The sequence below is a fragment of the Ambystoma mexicanum genome, chromosome 11 (assembly GCF_040938575.1).
Source record: "Ambystoma mexicanum isolate Mex_15411 chromosome 11, UKY_AmexF1_1, whole genome shotgun sequence".
Lineage (NCBI taxonomy): Eukaryota > Metazoa > Chordata > Amphibia > Caudata > Ambystomatidae > Ambystoma > Ambystoma mexicanum.
In genome coordinates this window covers 852,196,336-852,220,883 of record NC_090934.1, presented here as the reverse complement: position 1 = coordinate 852,220,883, position 24,548 = coordinate 852,196,336, and the positions used below count along the sequence as shown (strand labels likewise).

Here is a 24,548-nt window from a genome sequence, read left to right as displayed (position 1 = left end):
AACAGAGGGACCTCAACGCGTTTGGGATTGTGGGTACAATGCACGTCACTATAGGGATAGTGTTACAGACACACCTTGTCGACGTCCCCTTTTCGACTACGAAAACAAAATGCAATACTCTGCAGTGACCACTGGATGTCGGACTATGCACAGCATGTATACAACCATCAGAAATGCTTTTACAGTAAGTAATGCATTGTCATATCGAGTATTTTATAACAAAAACCTTTATAGTGAATGCACCTTTTTTTTTTTGGGGAGTCCCCTCCCAAACCCCCGTTTCTCAACCCTAAAAACCCACCCGACCGTTTCCCAAAAATATTTCACCATTTACCCCACCTCTAAATGCATTCACTATAAAGGTTTTCGATATAAAAGATTTGATAAATGTTTCTTTCACTATATATAATTTTTGATATAAACACTGTAAACCGTCACTGCTGTCGCTTGGAAGGGTGTTGAGACTAACACCCCCACATAATCTGCACTTCAGGGCATCTGGGTCACCTCCCCTGTTTTCTTAGCTATGCATAGCTTACCATAACTGGCACAATTCTATTTTTGTTGTTGTTTTGCTTGTAACCATAACGTCCCTTTTAACAACATTTTTTTACAGAATTTCATGGGTTTTTATGAGTGAAAATGTTTCATGATGTAACATCACTGTATATGTTATTAATAATTCCTCTTTTAAGTGAAAGAACTGTAAACCTCCTTTAACAAACCTATTTTTTGCACTGCATACTTATGTGTGTCATTATCAGCAGCGCATGCAAGTCATGGTTGAATTGCCATGGGAATGAGGCTCGACCAGGACCCCAGCCCCACCAAACCACCCCCGTTATCCGCTGCACCTACCCTGTATCCTAGTTCAGCTTCCACTATACCCTCATAATGTGACCAATGGCCAGTGCTCATGGCTTGCAGCCATAGCCATTCTCCACAATCCATGGGGCATGGGCTACGGACATGCCACATTCCCCAATAGGCAAATCAGAGTAGACATCTGTCCTTGCCAAGGGCCAGGCCCACTGCCCAGGCAGCAAAGTTATATCACTATTTTTTGTACTTACATTTTGGCACTTTAGAAAAAATAGAACACAGGACAGATTTGCAATAACATCCTTTCAGGTCCTTACTGATGCTCTTCGCGTAGGTTTGTTGTAATCCAGACTCGCACTTAAGGCTGTAGCCGCAAGCAGAATATTTTTTCCCATTCAAACCTAGGGCTTCGGCCATGCCGCACACCACAATAAGCAAATCAGAGTACACATTTGTCCTTGCTCAGGGCCAATCCCATTGGCCAGGTACCAAAGTTGTATCACAATATTTTGTACACGCTGCCCTTGACTTTGTATTTGTATTTGTTTATTATTTATGTCAGTCACCGAACTCTGAGGTAACTGAGCGCTGGAAAAACTTAGGAGTTACATACATGGAGAAAAGCAAAAACACAATAGCAGTTAGCAGGACCAATGGTTACAGGAAGGTTTGGAATCGAGGAGCATTTGTACAATAACTTAAGTACAAGTGCAACTGGCAATCGTAAAGTGGAGGTAAGGAGCATTTGTACAATAACTTAAGCACAAGTGTGCCAGGCAATCGTAGAGTGGAGGTAAGGGGGTATCAATATACAGATGAAGGGGATCTCATTGGAGCGGCTTGTTGCTCAACCAGTTTTTTATTCCAGATTTGAATGTCAGGAAGGATGGTTCTTGTCTGTGAGAGAGGGGTATGGAGTTCCAGCGTTTGGCTGCTTGGACTGGGAAGCTGGCTCCTCCTGCGGTTTTTAGGTTAAACCTAGGTACTGTAAGACAGTTAGATAGGGCAGATCTGGTGGTACGAGAAGATTGGTGCTTGCAGATTTTGTCAGACAGGTATTTGGGGGCTAAATTCACGAGGCACTTGTGCGTGATAACCAAGGTGCGGAGAGTGATTCTGTCGCGAACTGACAGCCAGTTGGCATTGCGTCTAAGAGTCGAGATGTGGCAGGTTCTGGGTAGGTTAAGTGCCGCTCTCAGTGAGCTATTTTGAAGGACCTGGAGCCTGTTTAGGTTGAGTTCAGAGGAGCCGAGAAAGAGTGTGTTGCACTTTGAAAAGACTACCCAACCATTTGGCTTTTAGGAAAGCACTAAAGACACATCTCTTCTGATTTTGGCATTGATGAGCGATGGTTGGTAGTCTGCTGGGCTTCTCTCCCTCTCTAGCGCCATGATGCCCTCAGGCGACCGTGTGCTCTATAAGACCTCTGTCATAGTCTGTGCTGTGATTGATTATGGCTATGAGTGTTGTGATAGTGGTGATGTCACTAACATTCTAGGTGGAGTGTTGGTGTGGTGATGTCACTGGGACTCTGGTGGAATGTTGATGTATGTTTGGTGGGCAGGGTTCTACTGGTGGCAGTTGGACCTAAGCTGCTGGGCTAGATGGATGTCCCAGTGCTTTCTCTACTTAATAACTGAAAGAATAAACCTACATGTAATCTACATACCTTCTGGTCCTAGTCTTATGGAGAAGGAGTCCTAGATTATATCACTGGCGACGAGGATGGGATGTAGTGGTTTGGGCTCAGGGGGAATGAGAAAAAAAAATTGGTTTCTGAGCTATAACTCTTCTGGTAATTTACACTATGGTGGGTTTCCATAATGGGTATAGTTTGGTGTTATGTTGGGTTGGTTGAAGAGAGGGACATATATGTCATAATCTGTGCTGTGAGTGATTATGGCTGTGAGTGAGGTGTTGGTTGAAGAGAGGGACATATGTCATAGTCTGTGCTGTGATTGATTATGGCTATGAGTGTTGTGATGGTGGTGATGTCACTAACATTCTAGGTGGAGTGTTGGTGTGGTGATGTCACTGGGACTGTGGTGGAATGTTGATGTATGTTTGGTGGGCAGGGTTCTACTGGTGGCAGTTGGACCTAAGCTGCTGGGCTAGATGGATGTCCCAGTGCTTTCTCTACTTAATAACTGAAAGAATAAACCTACATGTAATCTACATACCTTCTGGTCCTAGTCTTATTGAGAAGGAGTCCTAGATTATATCAACCTCTTAACATAACTCACATTTCGACACTTTAGAAAAAATAAAACACAGGACAGATTTGCAAAACCATGCTTTGAGGTTCTTGCTGATGGTCGTTGCAAATGTTTGCTTCAATCCTGTCCAGCACTTCGGGCTGTAGCCACGAGCTGAATTTTCTTTTCAATTCAAACCTATCCCTATTTAAAAAAAATGTTACCACTAAGCCAGTCCCTTGGGCCATGCCCATTTTAACCCCATTGCCGGTCCCTTGTCATGGCCAGTAGCCAGATTATCCAGGTCATGCCTTTTGGCCATGACCCGGATAATCTGGCACCTGCACATGGCCACAGGCTATGCCTAAGGTCCCCAAAGTTATATCACAATGTTTTGTACCTAAACTATGACACTTTTAAAAAATAAAACACAGACACGTATGCAAAACCATTCTTTCCGGTCCATGCCAATGCTCCTTGCACGAGTTTGTTGCAAATCCGTCCATGTTTTATTTTATGGAAAGTGTCAATATGTACGTACAAAAAATACCACTTGACAAAATCCATTCAGACTTTCAAGGATGGGGCTATAATCTTTCTGAAACATTTTGTGCAGATTTGTCAAACGGCACCAAATTTATAAGCCTTTCAAATATTTGGAGACCTGGGGGTGCTGTTGCGCCGAAGCAAGATGGCCGCCTAGTGGTGTAGCTCCGGACTGTGAGGGCGCATATCCTTAGATATAACCTTGTGAAATACACTGGGAACATTCTTTGTTGCCGTGGCTGCGAGTTTACACTGCCTTCCTGTCATGATCTCTGCTTCCAAAGGGTCAGGACTTACCCAACTCCCTTGGAAGCAGACCCATAACCCCGGTTCCGGGTGCCGGCCAGTCCCAATTGGGACCTTTTGGACCCTGTCCTGGCGCCAGTGGCACCAGGCTCATAAATATGCCCAGTCCCAGCGCTGGAAGCGCCGGGCTCATAATGCTTAGGTGGACTTACCTGCAGCAGACCATGCTGCTTACTTACCTGCCAGTTGAGCCCCTGATCCTCTTCTGTTTGGGACTACTTTTCCTGTTGGGTGGGGCAGGAGCCACTCCCTAGGTTCAGAACACTGGAACTCTTCTGGAAAGCGGGAACTCTTTTCTTACTTAGGCGAGGCCGTGGAAGGAGACACCTAAGCACTACAGGAGGCTATTTAAACCACACCCGATGGATGAATCTTGCTTTGCGTTATTCTGCATTCTCTGCAGCAGAACGCTCACCGTGTCTTCTGATCCTGTGCCTAAGGGAACAAAGGCTTACCATCCTGGAATCCAGTCTTCAGCAGCACCTATAAAGACAAAGAAAGAACAGGTTAGCACTACGGTCTTCAGTGGCAGCGCATCTCTTACCTGGTCCAGCGGCTGTCACCAACGCCTCGCGCTGCATACCTGCATCTGAAAGACAAAGGCTTACCGACTCTTTGCACGCTCCGGAGGCCTTCAACGCTGCATCCCGCATCTGAAAGGCAAAAGAAGGTGCGTTTAGAGACATTGGGCAACTTTACTACTCACGTGCCATCACTCCTTCCCACGCCGAAATCAGCGGGTATCCCAGCACCCTTCAGCTTCTCTAAAGCTCCGAACTTGTACCTGCAAGGTAAAAGAGACAGTTAGTGCGCATCGTGAAGCAGGCAACAAGCGCTCACTAACGTGCTTCCAAGCGCTTCTATTCCTCACGCGGGTTCGATCCTCAACTCTCTTCAGCCCGCCATCCGCCATCGCCGGAACCCTGCAAAACAAGAGGTATCATTACAAAAGAACTTTACATAAGTCAAAAGCCATACTCACGTGCTCCTCGGCACCGCTCCACAGCAGCTACGCCTTACGCACTTAAAGACTTTTAAGACATTTGAAGTGCCCAGAACTTACCGTTCGTGCAGTAAACGACGGACAGCAGTCCTCTGAGGTCAAGAGGCCTGCACCCTTATCCAGTGAAGAAACTGGTTACGGCACGCTGCCCCCGAGGCAGATGGAGAGCTCGGCGTTCACCTACCTAAGGTGAGATCGTTAACCTTTGGGGTCCTACAGGAGAAGAGAAAGGGAAGAGGAGAGAGGCACCCAATAACCCCAGTTCATTAATCCCATATTTTCTATCTGCAGACATCTTACTCTCCGAGTCAGACACACAGTGCACAGAGGTCCAGCCCGAGGAACCAACCGTGTGTTACACATCACCTTTGAAGACACGGCATTCACCCAGTCAAGACCGGCGCCTCTGCGGGAATCAGGTGAGCGTTACAGAACGCAAAGCCCACCGCAAAACTCCCACCCAGGCGCTATGGAAACCTCGGATACCGACCAGCTAGCCCAGTTACTTGGGGAACTAAGAGCAGAAGTGCATGCAGCCCGCCAGGAAACGAATGCTCTAAGAAGGGAACTGATTATTTCCAAGGAGCGAACAGATGATCTCGCTAGACAATTGCTACAGTCACAAGCCGGACAAACTCAGTTGCCCGCATCAGGGGCAAATCATCCTTCAACATCCTCTACGAACCCAGTGCAGATCAACCTACCCGGGAATGTGCCTCTGGCTCCGCCCGAACGATTTTCTGGTGACCCAAAGAGGTTTGCAGTATTCATTAATCAGTGCCGCTTGCACTTCTTATGCCGGCCAGCAGCCTTCCCAACAGATCAAGCTAAGGTAGCTTTCGTGCTTTCGTACCTCAGTGGCAATGCGGCAGATTGGTCGATCCCTCTAGTTAATCAGGATGATCCGGTTCTCCATGATTTTCAAGCTTTTCAGCTCAGCATGGAAAAACTGTTCGCAAGACATTCACTGGGGCAGGCCTTGGACAATGAGCTCCTTTCATTACGACAGGGTAATCAAGACCTTTTGGCTTATATTGCGTCTTTCAACAGACTGATAGTGGAAACCCAATGGCCTGAGGACAAAAGGATTACGCTGTTTTATAGAGGTCTACGTGGAGAGCTCAAAGATGTGTTAGCCCAAGTAGTGAATCCCCCGCAAGACTGCTCGGACTATATTGACTTAGTCGTTCAAATAGACCACAGACTACAGAACAGCAAGGCCGATCGCTCCAAGTTTGATGCTCGAGTGTTTTCCAAACCACCAACTCCTACCAAAGGAGCAGACTCCGGGGAACCCATGCAAATAGGGGGCCTGAAAGGACCACTAACCCAAAAGGAGCGGGAAAGGAGAAAACAGCTGCAATTATGCCTCTATTGCGGAAACTCGGGGCACTTTCTTCGAGACTGTCCGGTGAAACCAGCCAAGAAGGCAGTAGGAGCTGCAGTTACCAGGGTCACAAACTCTGAGCAGGGAAACGACCTCGCCCGACAAGAATAGCGGTCCTCTTGCCGAGCGTTAAAACCAGTTCCGTGACCTCGCATTTCGTGATACCTATGGTCCTCATTAGCCCTGAACGTCCGGATCGATTACATGCGATTGAAGCTTACGTCGGCAGCGGTGCCATCGGCAATTATGTGGATCATGAAATGGTATTGAGGATGAATCTGACTCTTTGTCCAAAGGCTGTAAAGGACGTCATTACTACGGTGGATGGTACGGAGATAGCTTCCGGACCAGTAACGCATACCACCCAAGAAGTGACGTTAGTAAGTCAAGATGGACACTATGAGAAGATCGTGTTCGATGTGATCAAGGCCCCTCAGTTCCAGGTTATTCTAGGAATTCCTTGGTTAGAGAAGCACAATCCTCAGATCGATTGGCAAGCAAGAACGGTTCAGTTTCCAGAATGTGTCTCCATTTGTTACCCTCGACCTGATGTTGCACTGGCAGCAATTTCTTCGGAGGTTCCCCAGTTACCTCCCGAATACCTAGAATTCCAAGATGTCTTCCGGAAGGATCAAGCTAACTCTCTACCTCCTCATAGGTCTTATGACTGTCAGATAGACCTGATACCTGGATCTACCCCTCCTTGTAGTAGAATTTATGCCCTCACCGAGCCTGAGAATCTTCACCTCCGACAATACCTGGATCAATACCTAGCGAATGGGTTTATTCGTCCTTCCAAGTCCCCTGCTTCCTCAGCTTTGTTCTTCGTTCCAAAAAAAGAAGGGGACCTTAGAACTTGTATAGATTATCGCGCCCTGAACCAGATCACCGTTAAGAATAGATATCCGTTACCTTTGATCCCTGAACTCCTGGACCAAGTCAGAAAAGCATGCATATATACAAAGCTGGATCTTAGAGGAGCCTACCACTTGGTACGAGTAAAAGAGGGCGATGAATGGAAGACGGCCTTCCGCACCAAGTATGGGTTATTTGAATATCAGGTCATGCCCTTCGGACTTTGCAATGCCCCGGCCGCCTTTCAATATTTTATGAACGACGTCCTCAGAGAGCTCATAGATGTGTGTGTCGTTGTCTATATTGACGACATCCTCGTTTATTCTTCATCGGAAACTGAACATCGGAAACACGTGAAAATGGTCCTCGAGAGGTTGCGTCAACACAAACTTTTCGCTAAGTTGGAAAAATGTGTTTTCAACGTGACTGAAGTTGAATTCTTGGGATTCATATTATCACCTAGCGGAGTGCGTATGGATTCAAAGAAGGTCGATGCAATTCTCAAGTGGCCTTCGCCATCCTCCGTAAAAGGTGTTCAAAGCATGTTAGGCTTCGCTAACTTTTACCGCAGGTTTATCCCCGAATTCTCTCGAATAGTCCAGCCCATCACCGCCCTGTTAAAGAAAAACAAACGTTTTGAATGGTCTACCGAGGCGGAACAAGCTTTCCAGAATTTGAAGACTAAATTTATCTCTGCACCAATCTTAAAACATCCTCGCCCAGAACTCCCCTACATTGTTGAAACTGATGCTTCGAGTCTTGCCATGGGAGCAGTTTTATCACAAAAGGACCCAGTAACCAATCAGTTGCATCCCGTGGCATTTTGGTCCCGCAAATTCTTGCCTCCTGAAATCAATTACACTATTACTGATAAGGAACTTCTGGCTATCAAGTCCGCCTTTAAGGCTTGGCGGCATTATCTTCTGGTGGGCCTGACACACCGTTACTGTGATCACAGATCACCGTAACCTGCAATATTTGAAAACCGCGAAAGCTCAATCCTCTAGGCAACTCCGTTGGGCACTATTCTTTGCCGAGTTTGACTTCATAATTACCTACCGACCTGGTACGAAAAACGGTAAAGCTGACGCCCTTTCTCGGATGGGAGTGGAAGAACACTTGATCAATCCTAAACCTGTACCTATCATTCCCGAACAAAGAATTCTGGGTGTAATCGCCACACAATCCATTGAAGAAGTTAAGGATAAAGCCAGACAACTGGTAACTCCAGCAGACATACAGAATTGGCATCTGCAGGGAAAGGACTTTACGGTGAAGGACAATCTATTGTATTTCCAAGGACGGTTATACCTGCCCAGCACAGATTTACAGAAAAAGGTAATCTCCTGTTATCACGATTCTTTAATGGAAGGACATCCCGGTATGGCCAAAACCTCGGAAAAGATCAAGCGCTACTTCTGGTGGCCGTCTTGGAAAAAAGATATCAGAGACTTTATAATGTCCTGTGGAGTATGCGCCCAAAACAAGAGTCAAAAGGAAAAACCAGCCGGCCTCTTACGCCCTATTGACATCCCACCTCGCCCTTGGCATACGCTTTCTATGGACTTCATCACCGATCTACCTCCATGCTCCGGATACAATACGATCTTAGTAATCGTGGACCTATTCTCCAAGATGGCGCACTTCATTCCACTCAAAGGCTTACCATCAGCAGCAACTCTGGCCCGAGAATTTCTCAAACACATCGTCCGATTGCACGGTTTTCCTTCGGTTCTAATTTCGGATCGAGGAAGTCAATTTATTTCTCATTTTTGGCGAGGTTGCTGTCGGTCGGCTCAAATTGATGTGAGACTTTCGACCAGCCACCACCCCCAAACCGACGGACAAACCGAGAGGACCAATCAAACTCTGGAACAGTATTTACGCTGCATGCTGCAACAAACTGAAAAAACTTGGAAAGATATCCTTTGGATAGCCGAATATGCCTACAATAACTCTGTCCACTCGGGTACCGGCAAGACCCCGTTCTTTCTTTTATACGGTAGTCACCCTCGAACCTCGGATTTGGATCCACTCCAAGATCTTGGAACACCAGCAGTAGACCACCTGCATTCTACAATCACCCAAGCCTTTAAGGAAGCCGTTTCTCACCTTCAAAGGGCTAAAGAACAATACAAGAAAGGAGCAGACCAACATCGGAAGGAAGCCCCCCAATATCAAGTAGGAGATCAAGTCTGGTTATCCACCAAATATCTACCTCTAAAAGGACCACGGACATTCAACCCAAGATACCTTGGTCCCTATTCAATCACTACCATAGTAATTCCGGTAGCGGTCAAGTTGGACTTGCCCCCTCACATGAAGATACACCCGGTCTTCCACGTCTCTCTACTAAAACCCGACTAACTAAATCTCCAAAACCTATCCTAGTTGATGGAGAACTCGAGTTTGAAGTCAAAAGTATCCTGGATTCTAAGATCTCCAAATCTAAACTATTTTACCTGATTGACTGGAAAGGTTACGGCCCCCAAGAAAGGTCCTGGGAACCTGCAGAATATGTCCACGCGCCTCGCCTAATCAAAAGATTTCATCGAACATTTCCTAACAAGCCCAAACCCCCGGAGAAGCCTGGTTTGGGAGGGGCCTTGAGGGGGGGGTGCTGTCATGATCTCTGCTTCCAAAGGGTCAGGACTTACCCAACTCCCTTGGAAGCAGACCCATAACCCCGGTTCCGGGTGCCGGCCAGTCCCAATTGGGACCTTTTGGACCCTGTCCTGGCGCCAGTGGCACCAGGCTCATAAATATGCCCAGTCCCAGCGCTGGAAGCGCCGGGCTCATAATGCTTGGGTGGACTTACCTGCAGCAGACCATGCTGCTTACTTACCTGCCAGTTGAGCCCCTGATCCTCTTCTGTTTGGGACTACTTTTCCTGTTGGGTGGGGCAGGAGCCACTCCCTAGGTTCAGAACACTGGAACTCTTCTGGAAAGCAGGAACTCTTTTCTTACTTAGGCGAGGCCGTGGAAGGAGACACCTAAGCACTACAGGAGGCGATTTAAACCACACCCGATGGATGAATCTTGCTTTGCGTTATTCTGCATTCTCTGCAGCAGAACGCTCACCGTGTCTTCTGATCCTGTGCCTAAGGGAACAAAGGCTTACCATCCTGGAATCCAGTCTTCAGCAGCACCTATAAAGACAAAGAAAGAACAGGTTAGCACTACGGTCTTCAGTGGCAGCGCATCTCTTACCTGGTCCAGCGGCTGTCACCAACGCCTCGCGCTGCATACCTGCATCTGAAAGACAAAGGCTTACCGACTCTTCGCACGCTCCGGAGGCCTTCAACGCTGCATCCCGCATCTGAAAGGCAAAAGAAGGTGCGTTTAGAGACATTGGGCAACTTTACTACTCACGTGCCATCACTCCTTCCCACGCCGAAATCAGCGGGTATCCCAGCACCCTTCAGCTTCTCTAAAGCTCCGAACTTGTACCTGCAAGGTAAAAGAGACAGTTAGTGCGCATCGTGAAGCAGGCAACAAGCGCTCACTAACGTGCTTCCAAGCGCTTCTATTCCTCACGCGGGTTCGATCCTCAACTCTCTTCAGCCCGCCATCCGCCATCGCCGGAACCCTGCAAAACAAGAGGTATCATTACAAAAGAACTTTACATAAGTCAAAAGCCATACTCACGTGCTCCTCGGCACCGCTCCACAGCAGCTACGCCTTACGCACTTAAAGACTTTTAAGACATTTGAAGTGCCCAGAACTTACCGTTCGTGCAGTAAACGACAGACAGCAGTCCTCTGAGGTCAAGAGGCCTGCACCCTTATCCAGTGAAGAAACTGGTTACGGCACCCTGCCCCCGAGGCAGATGGAGAGCTCGGCGTTCACCTACCTAAGGTGAGATCGTTAACCTTTGGGGTCCTACAGGAGAAGAGAAAGGGAAGAGGAGAGAGGCACCCAATAACCCCAGTTCATTAATCCCATATTTTCTATCTGCAGACATCTTACTCTCCGAGTCAGACACACAGTGCACAGAGGTCCAGCCCGAGGAACCAACCGTGTGTTACACATCACCTTTGAAGACACGGCATTCACCCAGTCAAGACCGGCGCCTCTGCGGGAATCAGGTGAGCGTTACACTTCCACACTCGAGCCAAATTGGAGACCTGGAGACCCCCTGTGGCTCGTGCTAGCACCATCGATTGTACGGCGCTGCTGGCGGCTGACTCGCCTCGGGGCAGAGCTCCGCGGAGCTCGGACCAGTGGAGCCACCCGATCCCCCGGCGCTGGTGGCCTGTGTAGGGGGAGGGGCGTCAGAGCACGCATCCCGCGCCAGGCAGCCATGTAGCCCAACAAATCTTCTGCGAACCTGTGGCTGCGCTGCACCATCGCAGGCCGGCGCCCGTAGCCTGAGACCTGGGCCACCCTTCTCACTTGGAACTGAAGCCATGAACGGCTGGAGCCGCCGCGGCTGACCCGCGCTGAGATACGACTCATCTGCCCATCTCCCTCGCTCCCCCCCTCCTGTGTCGCCCAGGCCACAATCCAACATCAAGATAAGGAGGGCGGGTGGCGGGGAGCGGGCTGCCTTCCTCCAGAGCCGGGATACCGCTCGTGCGGCCGCGGACCGGCCCAGGGCCCTCTCTTCTCCCAGCGGACTCCTGCGGGTGAGGCGCGTCAGCGGCGTTAAACCCGACCAGCAATTAGCAGCTCTCCGGTTTCCTGCAGGTGGCCTGCACCAACAGCCCTCATCCCGATCACCAACTAGCACCTCCCCAGTCTCCCACTGCAGCTATTTGAGCCCTCTACTACGCGAGCGCCCCTGAGGGGGTGACTCGGGGCCTGAAGCCTCATCAGCTCGGACGCTGTGGGGGCCTCCGCTCCCCCCCTACTTCTTCATATCCAAGACACTCATATCCTGCTGAAGGACCAATGGGGGAATCCCTGATAACGCGCTCTCGCCCCCCCCGGGCGGCCTGAGCTTAGCGTGGACACCCTGACTCCTGAGCTCCCCCACTCTGATCCATGACCACCGGGCCGGCAAGTCCACCTTATACACCTCTGCTGCAGTAATTCGGATGTTTACCGCACGCCTTCTCGGGGTGAGGGGGTGTCTCCTTTAGGCCCCAGCGCCTGCCTTATACTTAGCTGACTCGGCTATACTGGACCACCAGTGCCTTCATCCCCTCATTGACTTTGCCTTTGGGGTCGCCTCCCACAGTGTCCGTCACATATCTGAGCCTTGCACATTGGGGACACATATATGGCTTAGCCGGGAGGCTTGAGGCGCACCTTTGCTGCAAACAGGATACTGATCCACAGATCCTAAGGGCTACATTGACCCAGATACTCCTACCATACAGGTGTTACTAGAGGGAACCGCGTTTCCTCTGTGATCCCACCCTGGCCCAGGTTCCCGCCCCCAAAACCCGAATTGTTTGCTTTGTGTTCCCCACTCAACCAGGGGACCTGAAATCATTGGGAATACCCTGATATTGGATCTGTATTTGTGGTATCCGCTCTAGATAGTATACCAACTGGGCCGACCAATCCAACTCTGTGAACCCTACACAGCATTGATCTTGGTACCGTTCAGTTTACTTGGAAAGAAGACTGGGAGCATAACTCTGCCATTAGTTGGACGCTGACCCGCAGGCCCGGAGAGCTACATAACCGTCGGCCTAAGTACCCCTTAACTGCAACTAATCTTGTAGGAATCTTACCTCTCCTGAGTGCCTACCTTCGTCCGGGATTCCGGACTCTGAACCCGATCTTCAACATGACCAAGAGAGCCGGCGCTGGGAAAAAGCAAAGCACATTAAACATGTTCACGAAAACGCCGTCCAGGCCTGTCCCAGATGACCCCGAGGGGCAACCCACTACCTCTGCCCCATCGGCCTCGGACGACTCGCAGAAGATGCTGGAATATATTCGGGATGGCTTCACTACACTTCATACAAAACTGGATGACATGAATGGGACCATCTCCTCCATAAAAACCCATATCGAAAAAACAGATGGGAGAGTTGCTGAGGTCGAAACCAGATTGAGAGTTGCCGAAGACGACCTGGGCTCTCAACGCGCTGCAGTCTCCACGCTCACCAATCGTGTGACGGCGGTGGAGAAGAAAAATGACGACCTCGAATCCCGCTCGAGGCGGAACAACGTGCGCATTATTGGAATACCCGAGGACAATATTACAGAGCCCATGGAGGACTATGTGGAACGCATCCTAATGACACTCCTTGATGCCCCTAAACTCTCCTCGCAATTCGCTATTGAGAGGGCACACCGCTCCCTGGCTGCAAAACCCAGACCTGGTGCACCACCGCGACCCATTATAGCCAGGATTCTAAATTTCCGGGACCGAGATGCCCTCCTACGTGCGGCCAGGTTAAAGGGAGAACTTCTCCTTGGTGCAAATAGGATCCACCTCTACCCAGATTACTCAGTAGCGGTGCAACGGGAGCGCAAATCGTTTATGGCTGTGAAAAAAAGACTTCGAGACTTAGGAGTAAAGTACTCCATGTTGTTCCCCGCAAAATTACGCATTGAACATTCCAACAAAACTTTCTATTTACGATCCCGGAGGAGGCCTCTAAGTTCCTCGACGAGCACTTCTCTGGCTGATCTACTGCTGCCACAGGCCCAACCTGTTATGGTACCTATTTGTTAGGTTGGGGCAGTGACGGGCCGAATTTAGGCTCATTCTTAGAGGTTGTAGGCCATGCACACCGACTCTGAATGTTCTACTGGTTATTCCTGTAGGGTTGATCCTCCGTGCTTTGGTCTTCCCAAGGGGAAGACTCTCGCATTGTTTAGCTGTTATTGATACCCTGCAGCGACTCTAGTGCTTGTAGCGGGCCGGTCTCCCTGCAGGGGAGCCGGTCTCAACGAAATGCTCACAAGCATGTTGTGTCATGACTGGAAATCAATTGTAATGCATAAACATGTTGTGGTGACCCACCTGTCTTTACCATAAATCCTCTACTAAGGTACTCTAAGCTGAACGCACACTTGTTATCCCTACTGTATTTGAACCATCCTCACCCTCTTCCAGTCCGTCGCGCCACGGTTAGGACTGCTAACAGGCCCCCAGGTGCTGATGCCGAGTTGTTAGTTGATGATTTGTTGGGTATTGGGTTTCATTCCTCAAGTTGGGGGAGGGATGTGGGTGAGGGGTGGGGGGGATTGGGAGTTACGTTGGAAAAATCTTGGCAACCACTAGAGAGGTCACACGTGATATACTACTACTACTACTACACAGGACCCCGGACGAGGTAACGCATTGGCCTTGGCCGAGATGGCATAGACCAACACAAACCCACAGTACAAAATTCAGTCTGCCACTCCATACAGATGGTGGATAACACCATAGCCTTCATGAGCTGGAATGTTAGGGGTCTGGGCAACTACAGAAAGATGCAACAAATACAACTCTATGCGGAGCGACATGGCATCCAAGTCCTATGCTTGCAAGAAACCCACGCCCGTCCCGAACAGTGCCTAGATAGGTCGGGCTCCAGACCTCGCCAACTTTCAAGGGCAGCTTACACGATCCTCACAACTTGACCCCGACTGGCTGTGGTCGACGCTTGGCGCCTAATGTACCCAGACTCTCGTACGTACACCTATTATTCCTCGGTGCATGATTCGTATTCTAGGATAGACAGATGGCTCGTGTCCGATATACTAATTAGGTGCCAATCCCATCTAGCAATCCTCCCCAGAACACTGTCCGATCACTCCCCAGTGGTCATCTCTTTAATTTGGGGACATGGCTCTGGAAAAGTGAGACAATGGAAAATGAGGCCTTATGCCCTCCTGGACCATACCTTCGCCTCTGAGCTCGAGTCCTCCATTGTGGAGTTTTTTGAGGTCAACACAGGTTCAGTACCCTCAAAAGCCACCCTTTGGGAGTCATTCAAAGCATATGTTAGGGGTATCGCCATATCTAAAGGTTGTGGCATTCTAAAACGTATTCGAGAGGATATCGCTGACAGTGAATTGTCTCTGGCCAACCTGGAATCCAAATATTCCCAGGATCACTCTGCCACGGCGCTTGCAGCACTGGGTCAGGAGCTGGATAGGTTCCGCGGCCTTGCAGAGCGTGAGGTTAAATTCCTTGACAGTCCCCGGGCAGTTAGACGATACGGGGAGGGCGAACGGCCAGGCCGGGTACTGACCAGGCTAATTCGACACGAGTTTGGCACTCCCAACATCCCGGCAATTGAAAGGGCCAACGGCACTCTAGCTACCTCATCTCAGGACATCAACACGGAGTTCCTCGCATTTTACACATCTTTGTACTCTAAAGCTGAGGAGCCTCATGTCTCTGAAATCGACGCCTACCTAGAGGGACGCCCTCTTACTGCCATATCTGTCGATGCCTCCGCTTCCCTAGATAGACCTTTCCCTGTCGAAGAGCTGACCGAAGCCATCGAGGCACTCGCGGCGGGCAAGGCCCCTGGTCTTGACGGTCTTCCTATGGACTTTTACAAACTTTATAAATCTCTCCTGGCCCCACAATTACTAGCATTATGGAATGAGGTCTGCGAAGTAGGCACACTTCCCCCCTCTCTTCGAGAGGCCATGATAACAGTCCTCCTCAAACCGGGCAAACCCCCCACCCAGTGTGGCTCATATCACCCCCTCTCACTAATAAACTGTGATGTTAAAATATTTGCTAAACTACTGGCTAATCGCCTAGCTCCACTCATGCCTCACATCATACACCCCGACCAGTCGGGTTTCGTCCCAGGTAGGTCCACAACCCTAAACCTTAGGCGGCTCTTCAATGTGATCAGTTGGATCAATCCGAATACACAGGTGGTGTCAGCCACCCTGGACATGCAGAAAGCATTTGGCTCTGTGTCTTGGGAGTACTTGTGGCGAGTCATGGCAAAATATAGGTTTGGCCCCAACTTTCAATCCTGGGTCAGACTCCTCTACACCAACCCAGTCGACAGGGTTCGCACCGAGGATAGATGTTCCACCCTGTTCCAGATAGCCAGAGGGACACGACAGGGATGTCCTTTCTCCCCATTAATTTTCACTATAGCAATTGAACCCTTCGCAGACATGATGCGCCAATCACATTCTCACAGGGGCTTACGCACAGCAGGACAGGCAGATATCGTCTCTTTATACGCTGACGATGCTTTGCTCTACATTCGATCCCCAGAAGCCAACCTAGCTCCAATCCTACATGATGTGACTCGATTCGGTCAGATATCTGGTTTCAAGGTAAACTACTCTAAATCAACCTTATTTCCACTCGCGGATAAAACACAACCACCCACCGACCTGCAGGGCTTCACTTGGTCCCGTTCCACCTTCACCTATCTGGGAGTGGCGGTCTCCCGTCACGTCGAGAGGTTGCACGCCGACAATTACCAGAACTACTTAACTAGCCTAACGACCAAAATCACAAGTTGGACTAGACTCCCTATCTCCTTGGCTGGTAGAATTGGTATCCTTAAAATGGTTGTGCTGCCTCAACTCCTATACCGCTTTACAAACATTTCACTATGGCCTGGCGACAGCTTCTTCAAGAGGCTACGCAACATTACTAATACCTTTCTTTGGCACTCTGGTGCAGTCTGGCTCAAACTGACTACACTTACCACTCACAGAATTGGGCGGGTTTGCTACCCCGGACTTCCTCAGATACTGGGTAGTCGCTCAACCCCAATTCGCCTCCTACTGGTTCAGCACATAGGACACCCCCCCTCATGTCCGACTGGAAAAACTAAAGGTCAGTGAACGCACGATTGGTTCCCTAATTCTTAAGCCCGTTCCATCCGATCCCGACTCTCCAGACCCTGTGGTTGGCACGTCACCTGCTCTCACCAAAATATGGGTAATGGCCGCAACACCAAACCCGTTCCATGGCGACCTCCCACTCTGGAATTTTTTCCCTGATGTCCCATGTGTCTCCCAATCTATAGTTTCCCGCTGGTCGGAAGCAGGCTTCCTGACCCTCCGCGATGTATTTGAACGGGCCAACTTCCTGGAGTGGTCGGACCTCCCTCCACTCCTTAGGCGTAAGCCATCAGCGTGGCTGCAATACTCCTTGCTTCGTAGGGTTCTCAAAGCCAAATATCCTGAATTTCCTGCAATCCCTCCGGATGACCCCATAATAACTGAACTGTGCTCTTCCGATGCCTTTAGAGGGAAAGTATCTAGACTTTATAACATGCTGCAAAATAGAGCTGCCCCCTCTTTTGCCAAGGTAATACTCAGATGGGAGGAAGACCTCTGAGTCGAGATCACTGATGAGCGCTGCGCCCGGATGTGATCCCGTACCCTGGAGGTGTCTTACAACTCCAGGTTTAAATTAGTGCAGTTCAAGATACTGCACAGGTATCATCACACACCTGCTAGATTACACCGCATGTTCCAAGAAGTTTCACCCCACTGCCCCAGATGTGGAAGCGGCCAAGCTACTTATCTTCATATGATCTGGCAATGCTCACATCTTACACAATACTGGCAGGACATATGCTCTTCTATGTCAGACATATTAGACTGTACCATAGATCCCTCTCCTATGAGCTGCCACTTTCATGAGCTACCCACTCTGAAGCGTGACGCCAGGAAATTGGCTGGACTGTATGTTGTTGGCAGTGTGCTGTATTCTGTTGTGCTGGCTTCGCCCCAACGCACCCACGCATGCCCAGTGGCTCCGGGCAGTCACCTTGGTGCACGATGTGGAGGAGTCCTCGGGGGCTATGCAACACCCTCACTCCAGACCTAGGGAAATCTGGCGACGATTTTGCGAATACATGTCTGCCCTGTCCTCCAGCTCGGACTCAGGAACCCCCTCCCCATCTCACTCTCCTCAGTAGCTCTGCTCTGAAGGTTTCATGTAAAGATGTTGCTTTGTATTATGAAATCTGCTTTGTATGATTTGCGGGCTGATGCTGTGATGTACCTTTTCTGACCAGTTCTGTGTCTTGCCTTTGTTTTTTTTTCCCCTCAATGAGGTTGTCAAGTTGATTAAATAAAGTTGTTTTTTAAAAAATATTTGGAGACCCTGCTCTAATTTTGCCCAGCTTGTTGAAACACCACCCAACTTTGCAGAACCAGTCTGGTCTAAAATTATATTTCAAGATTTCATGCAGTTTCATTGAGTGTCGGCAAAGTTATAAGCCACCCAAAAACCGCTTTTCACTGACCCTGCAATACCGAAATATGCATGGATCTCCCCGAACATCTGAGCGCATCTATTAAAAAGAATGGCATATTATAATCAATGTCTTTTTGATGTATCATTTGATACTATAATATGACAAGGACAATACGTTTGGGAGGCAATTGATTTTCATGTTATAGTTTCAGGGGATGGGGCAACATCTCTGCAACCCAAAGACTGCAGCTATCCTACCTTATTTCATTTTCCAATCTATTCAAACCTAAGCGCACTTAGAATTCAGTAAAGCCCCAGACACTGAATTTGACTTTGGGGGAACTTACTTGCTGTTGGATGTTTTTCCTGCATCCAATTTGGTTCCAGTGAGTTTTGGGCCCAAGACTCACATTTTTGCCTGCATCCATGAATTTCAATGCATTTATAAAGATATATATATATATATATATATATATTCCATGTCTGCTAAATTGAATGCCTGATTACACTAACTATTTTTGGTGACATTGTAGCTATCGTTCATATGAGGTTCTCTCAGTCTGATGTCTTTTGGTGGCATCTGGATGTGGTTTGAATAAAATTTTACCACCACTGGGCCATTAATTTACTGTGATATATTTATTTTTATTAATTAAAGCATTCAGTTAAAAAATCAACTTTGGCTATCGATAAAATGACATAGCCAAAAGACCAAATAAAAAGCACCATCCCAAGCCACCAAACCAAAAACCATTTAGGGCGATCCTTCGTCTTACTAGAAAAGGCAATCAGCAATCAGTCCATGAGTGTCTCCCTTATCCCATTCCTTATTCCCTCCCCTTTGTAACTTAAAATAAAAATCTTTTGGCTTGTTTAATTAATCTCCCAGCTAAACCGCTGTTTCATTCTTTGGAGACACACTTCCCATTTTTCCAAAAACAACCTTCAGGAACCCCACCAATGCCCTGGATGCGATTGCATTATGTCCTCCTTTACTGTGATATGTGCATTTTGTATTTTCCAGATACCATATCCTAGAGCTCAATAATTAATTTGAGTAGCTCTTATAGGCTCCCAATGCCATAATTAAAAAGGTACTGTGTTTTGATGTAGTCTGGTTTCTTTCTGTTCCCACACCTTGTCTTAACATGTAGTGGACCTACAATACAATATAGGAGTGGAATATGTCTATCATATTTACTGTTTAAAAAATAAACTAGGTATGTTTTTACTTTGTTTTGTTTGCTGAAGTACTTATTTAACTAAAATATGTGGGTTGGTTTATGATTTGTTTTTCAGTACACCAGTGCAGTGTTCTACCTATGGACAAGTGTGGACTAATTGTACCTCAGCCTACTAGCCTACAGCCTACTAGGTTAAGCCTGACCGCTCTGTAATGCTACCAATTTAGAGAGGTTTGGTGTCCCCTTTGGGCTCGGTACTTTGCCTAAATTGAAGGTTCTTGGTTGTACCGCTCTCCCCAGAGCCCTGCACATGAACCACCTGAACAGTCATACCTGGGACTTCAGTGGAAAGACATTCAATTAAGATGTCCAAGTAAAGGAAAAAGCAGCTGAGAGCATCAGCAGGCAGATGGATAAGAATTATGACAAGGGGATTTGGAGCCAGGAGTTGAACACCAATGCTGTCAAGAGATTAAGTTGGAAGAGGTGGGTGGTTGGGTGGATAGGGTCTCTTTACAGATCAGGAGACTCAATCCTCTCTTATCCAAGACTGGTACAGGTGTGGAAGAATACATTGAAATAAGTGTGAAGGGCTAGTGTTCAGTGTCCAGTTAGGTGTGAAGTCTTATTACCAAGGGATCAGGCATTCCATGGGCCTAAAGTAAGTTTAGTGCTGTGCTTGGTTGAGAGGGGCCCACAGCTGTAGAGAAGAGGAGTATATGAGGTTAGTGTGGATGTGAGCAGAGCAATTCAATGGTGGTTTGGGAGGTTGGGTGAGTTTCTGGATTAGGTGGTAGGGGCGATAGGAGGTATGACTTCTAGTGAAAACATAAATCACATGCATACTCGCAGATGACCTTGTTGTGCAAACAAGGGATTGTTTATGGTGGATGGAATACTGTTGCTATGCAAAAAGTAATTTTTTCTTACAAAAAGGCAATAGGAGATCTCATACATTACAAAAGTCCTAAGCTACTTTAAAGTTCTAGCTCCAAGCTTTGAAGAACAGAGGCTCCTTCTCCAGTTCGATGAGATGGGCCTCTGGTCTACAAACCAACAGCTAATAAATGCAATTTCGTCACATGCGCAATGGCTTTCTTTCATGGAAAAAAAGAAAATCCTGTATGATTTTAATGTAGGATCATGCTCATTTGGAAACCTGATGGTATGTACCTCATGTGAAAAAAGCATTGAGAACAACTGTCATAACCTTGAACGTTTGGAAAGAGCCCCTTTAAATGAGGCTCCACTGGTGGCCATTCCTTCAACAGATCCTTTGACAACCAGGTCTTTGAACACGTCTAGAATCAGACGTTCTGTCACCAGACAGCTCAAAACTCAAATAGGACACTTGGTCTGTATGGTTTAAATGCCCTTGCCCTCCTTCCTTCTCTTGGCTGAGTATTTGCTCTTTCTTCAGCCGACCAGTGTGTATAGCTTCATGAAGGGAAACTCCTCTCTTCAGCAGTCTAGGGCCACCAGGCTCCTGGTTCAGGCCACCAACTTCCAAATAAAGAAATGCGTGTCCAGCTGAGGTAGAGTGGGGCAACGTTACCACTGCACATTTGGCAGATTCTGCCATAGTCTCTGAACGCAATGCAGGAGCCCCTTAGCTTGGAGCCTTCCTTGGTCTTGTGGCTTCCATGCCATCATTCTCTCTCTGCAGTCACTGATCTCTAGTGACATTTTACAATGATTTGGCCTCTCTGAACCTCTCTTTAGCTTCCAGCCCTGTTCTCAGCCTTTCACTTTCGCTAGCCCCCCTTCCCATTCACCTTTTCTCCCTGTCTTGCTCTCTCAAACACCTCCTGTGCAGTTACATGTCTCACCTTCCTCTGCTCCTTCTCTCTCACTCCTTGATCCCCTTCCTCCCTTCAGTTCAATCCTCATCTTCCAAACTGCCCCTTATCGGAGGTTCCTGGCCTTTTCTTTCCACAATTCTTACTAAACCACTGTTCTCTTGCTGCTCCACTATTGCTCCCACCTCCCTTCTGTTTCTTGCCTTTTTTTCCTCCTCCATTCTTAATGTAGTGCCTCCATCAGCTGTGCTCGATCAGCTGGCAGCAGAATTCCATCTGCTTTACGGAGCTCCAGCTGATCTCGCGCACATTGCGAAGGCCTCCGCCATGGAAGGCATGATCACCGCCAACAAAGGATCTTTTGAATTACGCGCCGAAACGACGCCGCTTCCCGCCCGCAGCCCGCAGCCTGATACGGCTTCCCGCCCTGCCGGCTCCACCCCCCCCACCATAAAGGGAGACGGGGCTCACCGCCAGGCGAAGCCGCGAGGAGAAGGCCAGAGGACAAGGCCTGCACTCCTCTTTGCAGCTCTGCTGCGAGTGCCTCCATCAGCTGTGCTCGATCAGCTGGCAGCAGAATTCCATCTGCTTTACGGAGCTCCAGCTGATCTCGCGCACATTGCGAAGGCCTCCGCCATGGAAGGCATGATCACCGCCGACAAAGCATCTTTTGAATTACGAGCCGAAACGACGCTGCTTCCCGCCCGCAGCCTGATACGGCTTCCCGCCCTGCCGTTTCCCCCCCCCCCCACCATAAAGGGAGACGGGGCTCACCGCCAGGCGAAGCCGCGAGGAGAAGGCCAGAGGACAAGGCCTGCACTCCTCTTTGCAGCTCCGCTGCGAGTGCCTCCATCAGCTGTGCTCGATCAGCTGGCAGCAGAATTCCATCTGCTTTACGGAGCTCCAGCTGATCTCGCGCACATTGCGAAGGCCTCCGCCATGGAAGGCATGATCACCGCCGACAAAGCATCTTTTGAATTACGCACCGAAACGACGCCGCTTCCCGCCCGCAGCCTGATACGGCTTCCCGCCCTGCCGGCTCCACCCCCCCCACCATAAAGGGAGACGGGGCTCACCGCCAGGCGAAGCCGCGAGGAGAAGGCCAGAGGACAAGGCCTGCACTCCTCTTTGCAGCTCCGCTGCGAGTGCCTCCATCAGCTGTGCTCGATCAGCTGGCAGCAGAATTCCATCTGCTTTACGGAGCTCCAGCTGATCTCGCGCACATTGCGAAGGCCTCCGCCATGGAAGGCATGATCACCGCCGACAAAGCATCTTTTGAATTACGCGCCGAAACGACGCCGCTTCCCCCCCGCAGCCCGCAGCCTGATACGGCTTCCCGCCCTGCCGGCTCCACCCCCCCCACCATAAAGGGAGACGGGGCTCACCGCCAGGCGAAGCCGCAAGGAGAAGGCCAGAGGACAAGGCCTGCACTCCTCTTTGCAGCTCTTCGCTGCTCGTCTGCCATTTGCCACGATACTATGCAACATCACAGAGGTAAGGAGCTTGCCCACTGCCTCCTCCTACACCAAGACTTGGCCACCAGGAGCTCCAGACTACGTGCTCGCACTATAGAGCCCACCATCAGCTCCAATCCCCTTCCCACTAACATCCGCAATGCGCGGCTATGCTCCCGTATCTCGCAAACATGGCCATACCCAGGCGGTTAACCACAAAGCCTAAAGCCTTCTCAATTACCCCCTATACAGTAGCAAATGATACACTCCACCCCACCCCTAATTGTTCCACCTCTACCTGCAATTTCTCCCCATCCGTGCCCACCACCACTGAAACTGCGCCTCCCAGTGCAAAATGTGTGATATGCAATTCTTCTATCCCCATTGTGAATGCTATTGTGCCAAATGTGATCTCACCTGTGCCCACCACTCCCAAAACTGCACCCCCCAGTGCAAAATGTGTGATATGCAATTCTTCTACCCCCATTGTGAATGCTATTGTGCCAAATGTGATTTCACCTGTGCCCACCACTCCCAAAACTGCGCCCCCCAGTGCAAAATGTGTGATATGCAATTCTTCTACCCCCATTGTGAATGCTATTGTGCCAAATGTGATCTCATCTGTGCCACCACTCCCAAAACTGCGCCCCCAGTGCAAAATGTGTGATATGCAATTCTTCTACCCCCATTGACAATGCTATTGTGCCAAATGTGATCTCATCTGTGCCCACCACTTCTAAAACTGCGCCCCTCAGTGCTAAATATATTATATCCAACTCCCCTACTGCCGTCCACCACAACACCACTGGAGCAACCAGCTCCACACCGACCATGCCCATCACCTCACCCTCTCCTCCCACATACCCCTCCCTAGTCGTCACAGAACCCCACCTCAAATGCGCCATGATCAATGCTAGATCCATCAGCGCCCACGCTCTAAACATTCACGACCTCATAACCACCCATGACCTTGACCTGCTCATGATATCAGAAACATGGCTGCACGATGCCTCTGGCCCTGCGCTCTCCCTGGCACTCCCTTCTGGCTACTCCATCACCAGACAAGATCGCCCCTCTAAAGGTGGAGGGGTCGCAATCATCGCTAAGGACTGCTATAGTATTAGAAAGGTAGAAAAACCCCTACACAGCAACTATGATTACCTCCAAGTCAAAATGATCCTCTCCCCCAACTGTACCATTACCGCTCATATTGTCTATCGCCCTCCTGGCCCATTAGAAGACTTCCAAGCCGCCCTCATCCATCTCCTATCTGACAACCTCAAAAAACATTCGAAAGCTATTCTCCTTGGGGACCTCAACTTAGGCCTCCAGGATAAAAAGGACCCAGCAGCCAAATCCTTTGACTTAGCCCTAACAACACTAGGCTATAAGAACACCATCTTTAGCCCAACGCACACTCAGGGCAGAACACTCGACTGGATTGCTCAGCACAACTGCCCACTCATCATCACTGGAAACACTCCCACCCCATGGTCTGACCACCATATCATCACATTTAGCACCCTCACCACCAGCTCCTCTACCCCGCCACCCCAACCCCTACCACCTTGCCTCACAAGAAGCTCCCGCCAGCTCACTAAGGAAAGACTACTGCCCTTCCTACAAGGCCCAGCTTTCAGACCACCTTTCTCCGCAGACCCAGAAACTCTTGCATCAACCTACGATGCTGCCATTAAAGCAGCTATCAACTCCATTGCCCCACTAAAACCCCGTAAATACAAACCCACCACCCACTCTAACTCCTGGTTCACCCCATACTTGCTCGCACTCCGAAACGAGAAAAAGGCAGCACTTACTCAGTGGCAAACGTCCCACACTGACAAAGACAAGCTGATCTTTAAAGCCTGCTCCACGGAGTACAAAAAAGCTATCACCCGGGCAAAA

General features: G+C 49.2%; 1 protein-coding gene across 22 annotated transcripts in view; it reads left to right on the top strand.

Annotated features, from left to right (window-relative positions):
• The window catches only part of CYB561A3 (cytochrome b561 family member A3), a 235,007-nt gene that overhangs the window by 158,652 nt on the left and 51,807 nt on the right, over window positions 1-24,548 (top strand). The window lies entirely within an intron of this gene.